Below are 12,164 nucleotides of genomic sequence, written 5' to 3'. Positions count from 1 at the left end.
GTCTGTTGTCGGTGATTTGACGCCATGCAAAGCGAAACATTAGTTCATATGCTCCACTGTCCTGCCCAAGAAATGCTCTTCTCAGCGTCACCACTTTTTTTTTTTTTTGCATTATACTAATACCATCTGGTCTTGCCTACTGTAGATATTCGATATACACCTTATCAATTTCCATGTGTTAGGTGGCTCTGTTACTTACAGAGACCTAGGGCATCTTTTAATTTTATTGGAACCAGTTGATGTAGAGAGTCAGCTGCTTGATAGAAGGGAAATTGCCCCTACAAGTGAGTGGAGAACCACGGTACCTGCATTATGAACAATTTTACATATTAGTTGAAGAGCTGGGTTTCCTCCTGGGGAGTATGCCAAGCTTTGAGAAGTTTCTGTGTCAGTAACTCCTACTCGATTTCACTGATGAGGTTCCATCACTAATTATCTAACAACACTGTGGATACACGCGAATCTGGTGACATAACCGGTCTTGTGACATAACAGGTCTTGAAAATGACCCTGGGATGAAGAGAACGGTGTGTGACCTTCCGACCACAGGCATGTGTGTGATGTTCCTCACGTGGTTCCTTCCTCTCAAAAGTGAGTTGAGGACCCGTCCAAGCTGTATCACAAGTAATACATGGGAGTTTTATGTAAACTACCCAGGATACCAACTTCTGTCTGCTTCCTAATTAATGATCTCTACACACATCATTCTTAAGCATCCTGTAGTTGCCTACATAGAAGTATCACATTCGTACGGTCTCAGTAAAGCATTCAGTGAGCACTACACCTGATCCAAATGTGAAATAGTGACATTTTCTTAGAGTTATTCATAGCAGTGGAAGGGGCACATTATACGTACTTACAGGGCTTTCAGCCAATACTGATTAAGTCTTACTGTGTAGACTATAGTATTATTCTCAGAACTACCAAGATTACAGATATTATTAGCTATCCATTCCACAAATTATAAATAATGGCAAATACCTTTTAGAATTCAGACTGTATACTCCAGCAGACACGGGCCTTTCTGAGTGATTCTGAGAGCTATCTGTTCTGCAGATAGAGCAATCAATACTAAACGCGGACATATTTTAAGATCACACAGAGCTTTAGAGTTTCTTAGGCTTCCAGGGTGAGTTAAGGTAATTTCTAAGGAAATCGACTGCAGAACTTCTTAAAGGTAGTCATTTTTAATTTGTAAATATGCCAAATTGGAGGAGGTTGTGTGTGTTTGTAACTTACGTGTGTGTGCACGCACGACAATACTTTTGACATTTTTTTAAATTTAGCATAAATGATACGATTTGAACTTTTAAAATTTATTCCTTGCTCTTATTTATATGGAGCTATTGACAAAAATGACATCTATTCAGAAGAGAAAAGGAATGTTTTGTATTTTTGCTCATGATACGATTTCTGAGGTGTTTTGCCCTGTATCGAATAAACATCTGGAATATTCAACTGTAAGTCATAACTAACAGAAAACAAAGACATTAAGGAGACTTAATCTTTTTTTTTTTTTTTAAATTTATTTGAGAAAGAGAGAGAATGAGCATGAGCAGAGGGAGAGGCAGAGGGAGAGAGAGGAGCAGGGAGCCCAACACAGGACTCCATCCCAGGACCCTGAGATCATGACCTGAGCCAAAGGCAGACACCTAACCAACTGAGCCAGGTGCCCCAAATAGATTGAATCTTTACTTATCAAGAGTTTTATGCTTGAATCACTATTTAGGAAACCCTGTATTTGGAAGAAATAGTGAACACTATTAAACTTTTCTTAGAAGGTTAAGAATATTAAAGCTCCAAGTGACCAACTCTATATGAGTGTGGAGGAAGGGAGGTGTGGAGGAGGTAAGAAAGCCAGTGGCCTGGGACAGAGGGACACGGACATCTGCCTTTTCCAAGGTCCTCCTGATTCCAGACAGGAGAGAGACACACAGAAATGCACAATGTCGAAAGTAACCCCCCTCCCCGAACTCCCCTATGAAATTTTTATAGAATCAAATGAGAGATACAGCAACACACAGCAAAAAAACATAGGAAAGCACTTTGAAGAGGATGGGTGTATCTTTGGATTTTTTTAAAATTTTTTTTAAGTGTCAAATTCTGCATTGAGGTCTCTACTGCTGTGCCAGCTGCAGAGGTGCCAGGTGCTAGAGACTAGAGTTGGCATCTGAGCTACAGGACTCAAAAGATGGCAATACGAAACGTCTGAGATCACTGTTGTTATTAAGGATCATGATGTCGGAATCTAATAAACAACCGGGTTAGCGATGCTTATGCACCATGAGAAAGGATATATTAGCTCCTGTTTTGAAATATTCTCAGCTTATTATAGTTAGCTTGCAAGAGTGTGACAGCTTATGGAAGTTTGCTAAGAAAAATCTCTTAGGTCTGCGTGAGACATCTGATGACCATATATGCGTCGTGCCTTATCTCCTGTCTGGAAAGGAAGCGCTTTATTATCAGGGAGAGGAATGTGAATGGCTTCATCAACATTTTATGTAGTTTTAAAGCAATTGTCTCTAATGCTTATGATTAGCCTACAAACAAATGTAAAAGCGAGTCAGTAGCATTAGAATTACTTATGTTTTATTTTGTGGATCTCTTATTGTAACTGTTACCCCACTGTTAAAAACAAAATTTAAAAAAATGTTGGGGATGCCTGGGTGGCTCAGCGGTTTAGCACCTGCCTTCGGCCCAGGGCATGACCCTGGGGTCCTGGGATCGAGTCCCGTATTAGGTTCCCAACATGGAGCCTACTTCTCCCTCTGCCTGTGTCTCTGCCTCTCTCTGTGACTCTCATGAATAAATAAAATCTTAAAAAATATATAAAAATAAATGTTGCATGCATTTCCAGTGAAGATAGGAAGAGCATACTTCGGCCTACTTTTGGCTGGTCAGGGGATAGGAAGGAAGCCCCTACGGGATAGAATAGCCTCTCACCAGTTTGCGGTTAAACAGTTAGCCAACGCTGCAATCATCTGAAGGCCTGACCTGGCTTAGGGGTTCCACTTCCATGCCCACCCACAGAACTGTTGGCAGGAGGCCGCAGGTCCTCACCTCATGGGCCTTCCATAGAGCGGCTTATGACATGGCTGTGGGTTCCTTCAGAGGGAATGATGCAAGCAGGGGGAAGGGAGAGTGAGTGAGTGCCCAGATGACTTTAAGATGCCATTACTGGGGCTCCTGGGGGCTCCATCAGTTGAGCATCCAATTCTTGATTTTGCCTCAGGTCATGTCACCCTGTACCTCAGTTTCCCCAATAAGCCTATTCCTCTGTTACTGTCTCTGGGTCTTTTCATCTGTGATAAAATATCACTTCCTCTGGCTCCCATCGGTTCTGTACTAAGGCTTGATGGTTTAAAAAATAAATAAATGTCTCCTGTGCCTTCGATAGTTTAGCTAATGTTCTGTTGATGAAGTGCACATATTCCCTACATCGTTTTATCTTTTATTATCTCATTTGCAGAAACATTATTGCTCATACATTTGAAACTATTTTCGATGGTTGGCACCTATCAAATATCCCTTTATCTTAGGTTATTTGGAGACTTTTAAAATCAAATCATAGCACAGTAAACACTAAGGTTGTATGTAATGAAAAATACCGTTAGAAGAGGCTTATCAAATTTCTGAACTTTGTGCTTAGAATATGAATCTCATAGATTACAAATTCAGATGAAACCACACAGCAGAATCATGGCTAACTGATTTTTTTTTTGTAGCATTTGACTATTTTTACTTTTTGTTTAATACAAGAACACAAAGGTCCATGACGATGAAAATTTATAAGGTGAACGTTGGTAACCAGCAGCGGCAGATAAACACTGTCACCAGGAAGCACCCTTAAGCCTTACCTTGCCTCAGTTTACCACACCAAGGGTAGCCACTTTCCAGACTTCCAACACCCTAGAATAGCAGTGTGTATTTCTGAACTTTATGAAATCACAGAATGTCCTATTTTGTGAATGGCTTATTTTACCCCACATGGTTTTGGGATTCCTCCATGATTTTGGCTATCATTGAAGAACATTCATTTTATCACTGGGTAGTAGTATTGTCTGAATTCCACATTCCTTCATCTTTTTACTGTTGCCACCCACTTGGGTTTTTTCTGGTTTGAGATATTTTAATGAGTGTTTCTGTGAACATCCTTATGCCTCTGTTTTCTGTGATCTTCTCTATGCACCTGTGTGTAGTATATGCAAGGGGGGGACCCGCTGGGTCCCAGGCAATGTGTGTGTGTGCTGTTTAGGTCGACCATGAAGATGGTACCCAGGGTGATATGACCAAGCTCTACATTGTCTGAAAGAGATCCAGTCCTTGGATATCCCTGCGGCTTCCTTCAAGGCTCTGTGGTGAGGCCTTAGAGATACCCTGTTATGGTTTTAATCAACCTTCTTATGACAATTAATCAAATTGGGCACCAGGGATGCCTGGGTGGCTCAGTGGTTGAGTGTCTGCCTCCGGCTCAGGCCATGATACTGGGGTCCTGGGATCGAGTCCCGCATCAGGCTTCCCATAGGGAGCCTGCTTCTCCCTCTGCCTGTGTCTCTGCCTCTCTCTGTGTCTCTCATAAATAAAATCTTTAAAAATAAAATAAAACATTTTCATAGAGATAGCAGAAAGATCTAATGCAATTAATTGGGACAGAAAACCACATACCTTACAACTGCATTATCGTTAATACATGTGAGTTTCTGCATTTTCTGTCTTGTTCCATTTTTCAGTCTGTCTTTTGCCTGGACTGCCTGGGCTTAAATACTGTAATTTAAAAAAAAGACGTTGATACATATTTATTCTTTGAAGACTTCTTTTTAAGTGTGGAGAGTGGGCCACATTACTATCCAGAAATGCAGTTGCAAAGGCAGATTTTGCTGATGAACATTGTGAATATATATATTTTTTATAATTAGGAGGTAATTTTAAGAATTGAACAGTTGTATTTGGTAACTCGCATACCCTGCTGCAGTGAACACCGAGACTTGAGTGTCTCAGCACAGTAGAAACTTAACTTGTCCTCGGGCAGCAGGTCCTTGGGTGTGTGCATTCAGTGGTCACCTCTGCTTGAGATGTTCTCACAAAGGGGAGGAATGTTCTCTAGCCTTGACTCCGCACTATGGAAGGGGGTGTACACGAGTTATGTTGGCTGAGAGTGAGAATTTTGTGCCTTGAGCTGTGGCACAAAACCAAACACCTGACTCCGTAAATCTCTTCTGTGAGATACCATTTAGAGGCAGTTTAGAAAGAACTTAACTAATGAGCTATTCAAAAAACCTTGAGCAGGGTTTAAAGTCACAAATCATCTTGTTGAAAGAACTTTAATTAGTTTAAGAAAGTTTTCAAATGGTATGTTCAAATTGATAGGAAAGAAACTCTTCCTCACCGTATCCCATTTGCTAATTGTGGCTCAAAATCACAAATATTATAATGTAGAGGCAATATCTTGAAGGCACTGGATTTGATTCTACTTTAAAAATAGAATCTAATTTTCTGTATTTCTTTATAGGATAGTGCCAATAATATCTTAGAGTGAATAGTGAAAGGATATTGGTATTAGCTCACGTCCCATGTCTGTAATTCATCAACAGGGCACCTCAGTCTCTCTGAAGCTCATAACTTTGTAAAATGGAGATTTCCACACTAGCTCATAAGGCATTTCTCAAGGTCAGATGGGGAAAAAAAATCTGCAAACCATTCGGGGGTGTGGAAGACACTACACAATATGCAAGTGGTAATATTATTCATTATCATTAAATAGTGTTTTGAGCTTTATTAGTGTGTTCAGGTGTTTCTGGGATCGTCACAATAGGACTCCAAAGTGGGTAGTGTGAGTGTAGAGAGGGTGAGGGATAATATATGGGACCCTCACCCTCTATCCCCAGCACATGGATGGTGCTGGAGACACGCGAGTCATAAATTACCTGCAGTGCTCTGTGGGTAATCTGGTTAGAGTTGTAAATGTCATGATAGCACCACAGGCAGGTATTGCTCAGAAATACAGCCTCGAGATGAATGAAACCACTTCACCTATAGGTGAGAAGACCTGGATGGCTTAGGTGAGGACCTATGTTACTGACGTTAATCCCAGTTCAGGAGTAAACTACCCTAGGTTACAGCCACCCCTGCCCAGAACTTCTCTCGCTTGCCAGATACCCATGATGCCCTTGTGATCATCATAATGGATATTATATAATAATATTGAGATATTGATATATCTCAATATATATTGATATATATCAATAATATGGATATGGGTATCAATGTATATTATATATTGATATATATCAATATATATTGATATAATATTATATCACCATCAGGACATTATGAAAAGAGTGAATATGGTTTCTGAGAAAAAGCAACATTCTTGTAAAACTGCCATTTAATTGGTTTCATGCAATGATTCTTAGTCTCAGTTCCCCTAACTCTTACAGAGATACAAGACACCCTGGATGTTTACATGCAAAAATTTGCATGCATGTTCTTAATTATATTTTTGTGAAGAAATCTTCTAAATTTTTCTGTTTCTGTAAAAAAATATATCATTGGGATTTGTGCAGGGATTGCACTAAATCTGTACATCACTTTGGGTAGTATTGACGTGTCAATAAGACTAAGTCTTCCAATCCATGAACATGAGATGTCTTTCTATTTATTTATGTCTTCTTTAATCTCTTTAAGCAGTATTTTTATACTTTTCATTGTATAAGTTATTTACAGATTGTTCATGGTTAGTGTATATAAATGCAACTTATTTTTGGTGGTTGACTTTGGCCTCATATTTTTTGTTGAATAAATTCTTCTATATATAAATTATCTATAAACAGATACATTTTGATTTCTTTCCTTATTATTGGATGCCTTTTGTTTCTTCTTCTTCCTGAATTATCATAGCTAGAACTTCTAGAGCTATAGTGAATAGAAGTGGTGAAAGCAAGCCTTCTTGTCTTGTCCCTGACCTTAGATGCAGTACTTTAAATCTTTCAGCATTGAGCGTGATGATCACTGTGGATTTTCATGTATGGCTTTTATTATGTTGAGGTAGTTTCCTTCTGTACCTAGTTTGTTGAATACTTTTTATCATAAAAGAATATTGAACTTTGTCAAATGCTTTTTCTGCATCAGTTAAGATAATCCTGTGATTTTTGTCCTTCATTCTCTTGATGTGTATTACATTGATCTATTTTTATTTGAAACATCCTTGCATTCCACAGATAAATTTAATTTGCTCATGCTGTATAATCCCTTTAATATTCTGGTTATTATGGTTTGCTACTATTATGCTGAGGATTTTTGGATCAGTGTTCATGTTTGTCTGTATTTTGTTCTTATAGTGTTTTAGTTTGGTTTCTATATCAGAATAATTAATATTGGCCTTAAAGAATGAATTAGGAAATAGTCCTTCCTTTCTATTATTGTTGTTGTTAGTATTTATTTGAAAAATATTAGAATTACAACTGGAGTTAATTCTCTCCTACATGTTTGGTAGAGTCTACCAGTAAAGCTATCAGGTCTAGGACTTTCCATTGCTAGAAGTTTTGATTAATTGTCCTTATTAGCTACAGGTCTATTCAGATTTTTCTGTTTCCTTGTGATTTATTTTTGGTAGGTTTTGTGTTTCTAAAAATGTGTTTATTTCATCCAGATTGTATGATTTATTGGCATACAATTAGAGTATGCACTTATAATCCTCTTCATTTCTGTAATATCAGTTTTAATGTCCTAATTTCCTTTCTGATTTCAGTACTTTGAATCCTCTTTTCAGTCAACTTTGCTAAGGATTTATTAATTTTTGTGATGCCTGAGTGGATCAAACATCTGCTTTTGGCTAAGGTCATGCATGATACTAGGGTCTTGGAAAGAGCCCCACATTGGGTTCCCTACTCAGTGGGGAGTCTCCTTCTCTTTCTCCCTCACCCCTGCCCCTGGTTTGTGGTATGTCTGTCCCTCTCTCAAATAAGCAAAATCTTAAAAAAAGAATGCTTTATTAATCTTTTCAAAGAATCAGTGTTGGTTTTGTTGATTTTTCTGTATCTTTCTGTTCTCCATTTGCTTTATCTCTGCTCTAATCTATTACTTCCTTCTGTTAACTTTGAATTTAATTTGCTCTTTAGTTTAAGCTGTAAGTTATATTGTTTTGAGATCATTCTTGTTTTTTTTTAAGATTATTATTGAGAGAGAGAGAGAGAGAGAGAGAGAGCAAGCAGGGGGAGGTGCAGAGGGAGAGAGAGAATTTCAAGCAAACTGTGCTGAGTAGGGAGCCCAATGTGGGGCTTCATATCTCAATCCTGAGGCCATGAACTGAGCTAAAATTAAGAGCCAGATATTTAACTAACTGAGCCACCCAGGTGCCCCAATCATTCTTGTTTATTTAATGTAAGCTTTTTTAAGCTATGCGTTTCTCCCTTAGTATCATTTTTTTCTGTGTCCTATAGTTCCAGTATACTGTATTACTGTTTTTTTTAAGTGATTTCTAATTTCCCTTTTGATTTATTCTTTGATCCACTGGTTCAGTATCTAACTTTTGGTATACCTGGGTGGCTCAGTGATTGAGCATCTGCCTTTGGCTCAGGGCATGATCACAGGGTCCTAGGATTGAGTCCTGTATCAGACTCCCCACAGGAAGCCTGATTCTTGCTCTGCCTGTGTCTCTGCCTCTTTCTGTCTCTCATGAATAAATAAATAAAATCTTAGAAAAAAAAACACTCTTAATAATGGATAGAACAACCAGATAAAAAGAGAAATAAGGAAATAAAAGAATTGAATAACACAATAATACAGGAAGTATTGTTTACTTTCCACTCTATCAATTTGTGAATTTTCCTAATATTTCATATTTCTGTTTACTCTATTGTGACTTCTTTTTAGCCCAATGTATGACCTAACCTGGAAAATTTTCCAAATGTATTAGACTAACTTGTAGTCTGTTGTTTTGGCACACAGTGGTCTGTATATGTCTTAAATCTAGTTAGTTTATTGTATTATTCACGTCATTTATTTCCTCCTTTTTTCTGGCCCGTCCATTATTGAGAGTGGGATATTGAAGTCTCCAACTACTATTGTGGAAATATTGACTTCTCATCTCAATTCCATCAATTTTCTCACACACACACACAAACACACACATACACACACACACATGCGGTTTGTTATTAGGTGAGTAAATGTTTATAATTTTTACATATTTTGTCTCACAGATTATATATATATAATATATTATATATATTACATATAATTATCTCTTACAAACTTTTTGACTTAAAATCTATTTTGAGTAATATTAGTATGGCTACCCCTGCTCCCTTTTTGTTACTATTAATGTAAAATATCTTATTTATTTTATTTTATTTTATTTTATTTTATTTTTAATCTGTGTCATTAGATCTAATTTGAGTGTCTCATAGCACATAGGCAGGTTATCATATTTTGTTTTAATCTTTGTTTATTTACCTCTGATTTTGATCAGACTTAATCTATTTACATTTAGCATAATCACTGATAAGGAGCCACTTCTATCATTTGTTATTTGTTTACTGTGTGCCTTATTGCTTTTACCAACCCCCTTTGGTCATTTATTTCTTGGAATATCATCATTTTTTTGTATTTAGCTTATTTCTTTGTCAATAAATACTTGAACTCCTTTCAAATGTCCTTTGTGTAAATTCTATAGCTGTATCTTTTGTGGTTTCATGGCAATTATATTTAATATCCTAAAATTATAGCATTCAGATTTATACCAGCTTAACTTTGATAACATATGAAGCTCTACTCCTTTATAGCTCTTTTGATATTGCTGTCCCAAAAATATTTATGCATTGTGTGTCTCAAAACACAAAGAATTATGTTAATTGTGTTAGTCTCTGAATTTATGGAGAAAACAGGATGGAGTTACAAACCAATGTTACAGTAATATTTTTACTATGTTTTTGTAAATGTGTCAATCTCTTAAATCATGTAAAACAAACAGAAAAGGAGTCAAAACTTAAAATAACACTGGCTTTTGTATTTACCTGTGTCTTCACCTTTACTGTTATCTTCATTTGTTTATATAACTTTGAGTTATCATTCAGTGTCTTTTCATTTTGACCTGCAGGACTCCCTTTCATATGAGGTAGATCCAGTGGTAATATTTTCCCTAAGCTTTCCTTTATCCTGAAATGTCTTCATTCCTTCCTCACCTTTGAAAGACACTTTTGCCAGAAAGAGGATTCTTTGTTGACAATTTTATCTGCCTATCTATCTATCTATCTATCTATCTATCTATCTATCTATTTTAGTATTTTGACTATACTAGCCTATGACCTTCCGGTCTCTCAACTTTGTGATAAGAAATCTATTGATGATTGTATTGAGGATATTTTGTATGTAATCGCTTCTCTTGTTTCTTTCAAAATTCTGTCTTTTTTTCCCTTGGTTTTTAAAAGTGAGTATAATGAGGGGTTCCTGGGGGGCTCAGTCAGTTAAGCATCAGACTCTTGATCTAGGCTCAGGGTCATGAAACCGAGCCCACTGGGCTCCACACTGAAGATGGAGCTTGTTTAAAATTCTCTTTCCCTTGGCGTCTCCTCACCTCCCTACTCTCTTTCTCTCTCTCTTTCTCAAAAAAAAAAAAAGTGAATATAATGCATGTCAGTGTGAGTCTCTGAGTCTCTGAGTTCATTTTACTTCAAGTTTCATGAGCTTCTTATTTATATTCATACATTTCATAAAACTACATTATTTCAGTCATTATTTCCTCAAATATCCCTTCTGCCCTTTGCCCTCCTTCTGGGGCCCCCACAATGCACCTGTTGTGCTACTTGATGGTCTCCAGATCCCTTCGGTTCTGTTCCCTTTTATATTTTCCTCAATCTTTTCTCTTGTTGTTCCTCAGCCTTGGTGATTTCCATTGTTTTAACTTCAAGGTGATGGATTCTTTCTTTTGCATGCTCAAATCTGCCTTTGAATCCTTCGAATAAAGGTTGCATATCAGGCTTTCTGTCTTCTTATATTTCCATTTTGTCCACACAACATTTGCTTTCCTTTCTCTGTATCTTCCTTCAGCTCCTCAGCCCCCTTAATTAAGACTGTTGTTTTAAAGTCTCTGTGTAGCTGATCCTTTTCAGGGACAGATGTTTTTCAGGGACAGATTTGTTGATGTTTTTTTTTTCTTTGAATGTGCCATAGTTTCTTCTTCTTTTGTATACTTTTTGGTTTCTGTTGTTGCTGAAAAACTGACATTTGAATCTAATAATGTGAATATGGAAGTCACATTTTTGTCATTTTCCAAGTTTTGCTGTTTTATTACTTTGTTGGTTGGTTGTGGGATCTCTGTGCAGATCGGTCTGTGGGGTCAGCTGTAGTCTCTTCTAAGTGTGCACCTTGTCCTGGGCTTGCAGTGACTTTCTGATTTCCCCTGTATATGCATTTGCTTGTGAATGTCTTAGTCTTTGATGTCTGGCTCCCAAGACAGGACAGAAAAAAATATACAGGAGGAAAGGGAGTTGGCTCTTTAAGTCCTCTGGAAGGCACTTTCGACAAGGCGTAGAGGGATTTGCAATGACAGTAGCCATCCATCTCTTTGCAGCTCTGAGCTCAGAAGCAGCAGTCCTCACAAGATCCATGATGTTTAGAGGCCAGGATCCTTGTTTACTCACCTGGACTGTGACTAGCTGTGTGAAAGATGCTCCAGGAGAACACATGCAAGCTGTCTGACATGGGTTGAGGGGTGAGGGTGAGGGGTGGGGGTGAGTGTCTGCCAGTAGGCTAAGAGCTGAAATGAACTGACATTACCTCAGTTTACTGTCCAAGTACATTTCCCTGGAATGTTCCAAGCCTTCTGTAGATTCCAGAATTCCAGCATTCTTGCATCACATTCATTCTGCACATACAATGGTTGTATAGAGAAGGAAACATTCCCAGTGCTTCCTACCCCATCTTCCCAGGATCCTCCTACATGGCCTGTTCTTAAGACATAACTATATTGTTACATGTTTTCCAGTAAGTTATAAATGGATGTTTAATTGACGTCATGATGATGGATTTTTAGAACATCTGATTCAATATATTATTAAGTTGATTGATATTTGCTAAGTCATATTTTAAGAATTATCTGTAGTTTTCATTAAAAAATGATCTTGTAAGTTAATACAATTGGCTGGAAATAAATTAGGAGTGATAGA

This window comes from Nyctereutes procyonoides, unplaced genomic scaffold (assembly GCF_905146905.1).
Source record: "Nyctereutes procyonoides isolate TBG_1078 unplaced genomic scaffold, NYPRO_anot_genome, whole genome shotgun sequence".
Lineage (NCBI taxonomy): Eukaryota > Metazoa > Chordata > Mammalia > Carnivora > Canidae > Nyctereutes > Nyctereutes procyonoides.
The sequence above is the reverse complement of the archived record's forward strand: the minus strand, read 5'-3'. Positions refer to the sequence as shown.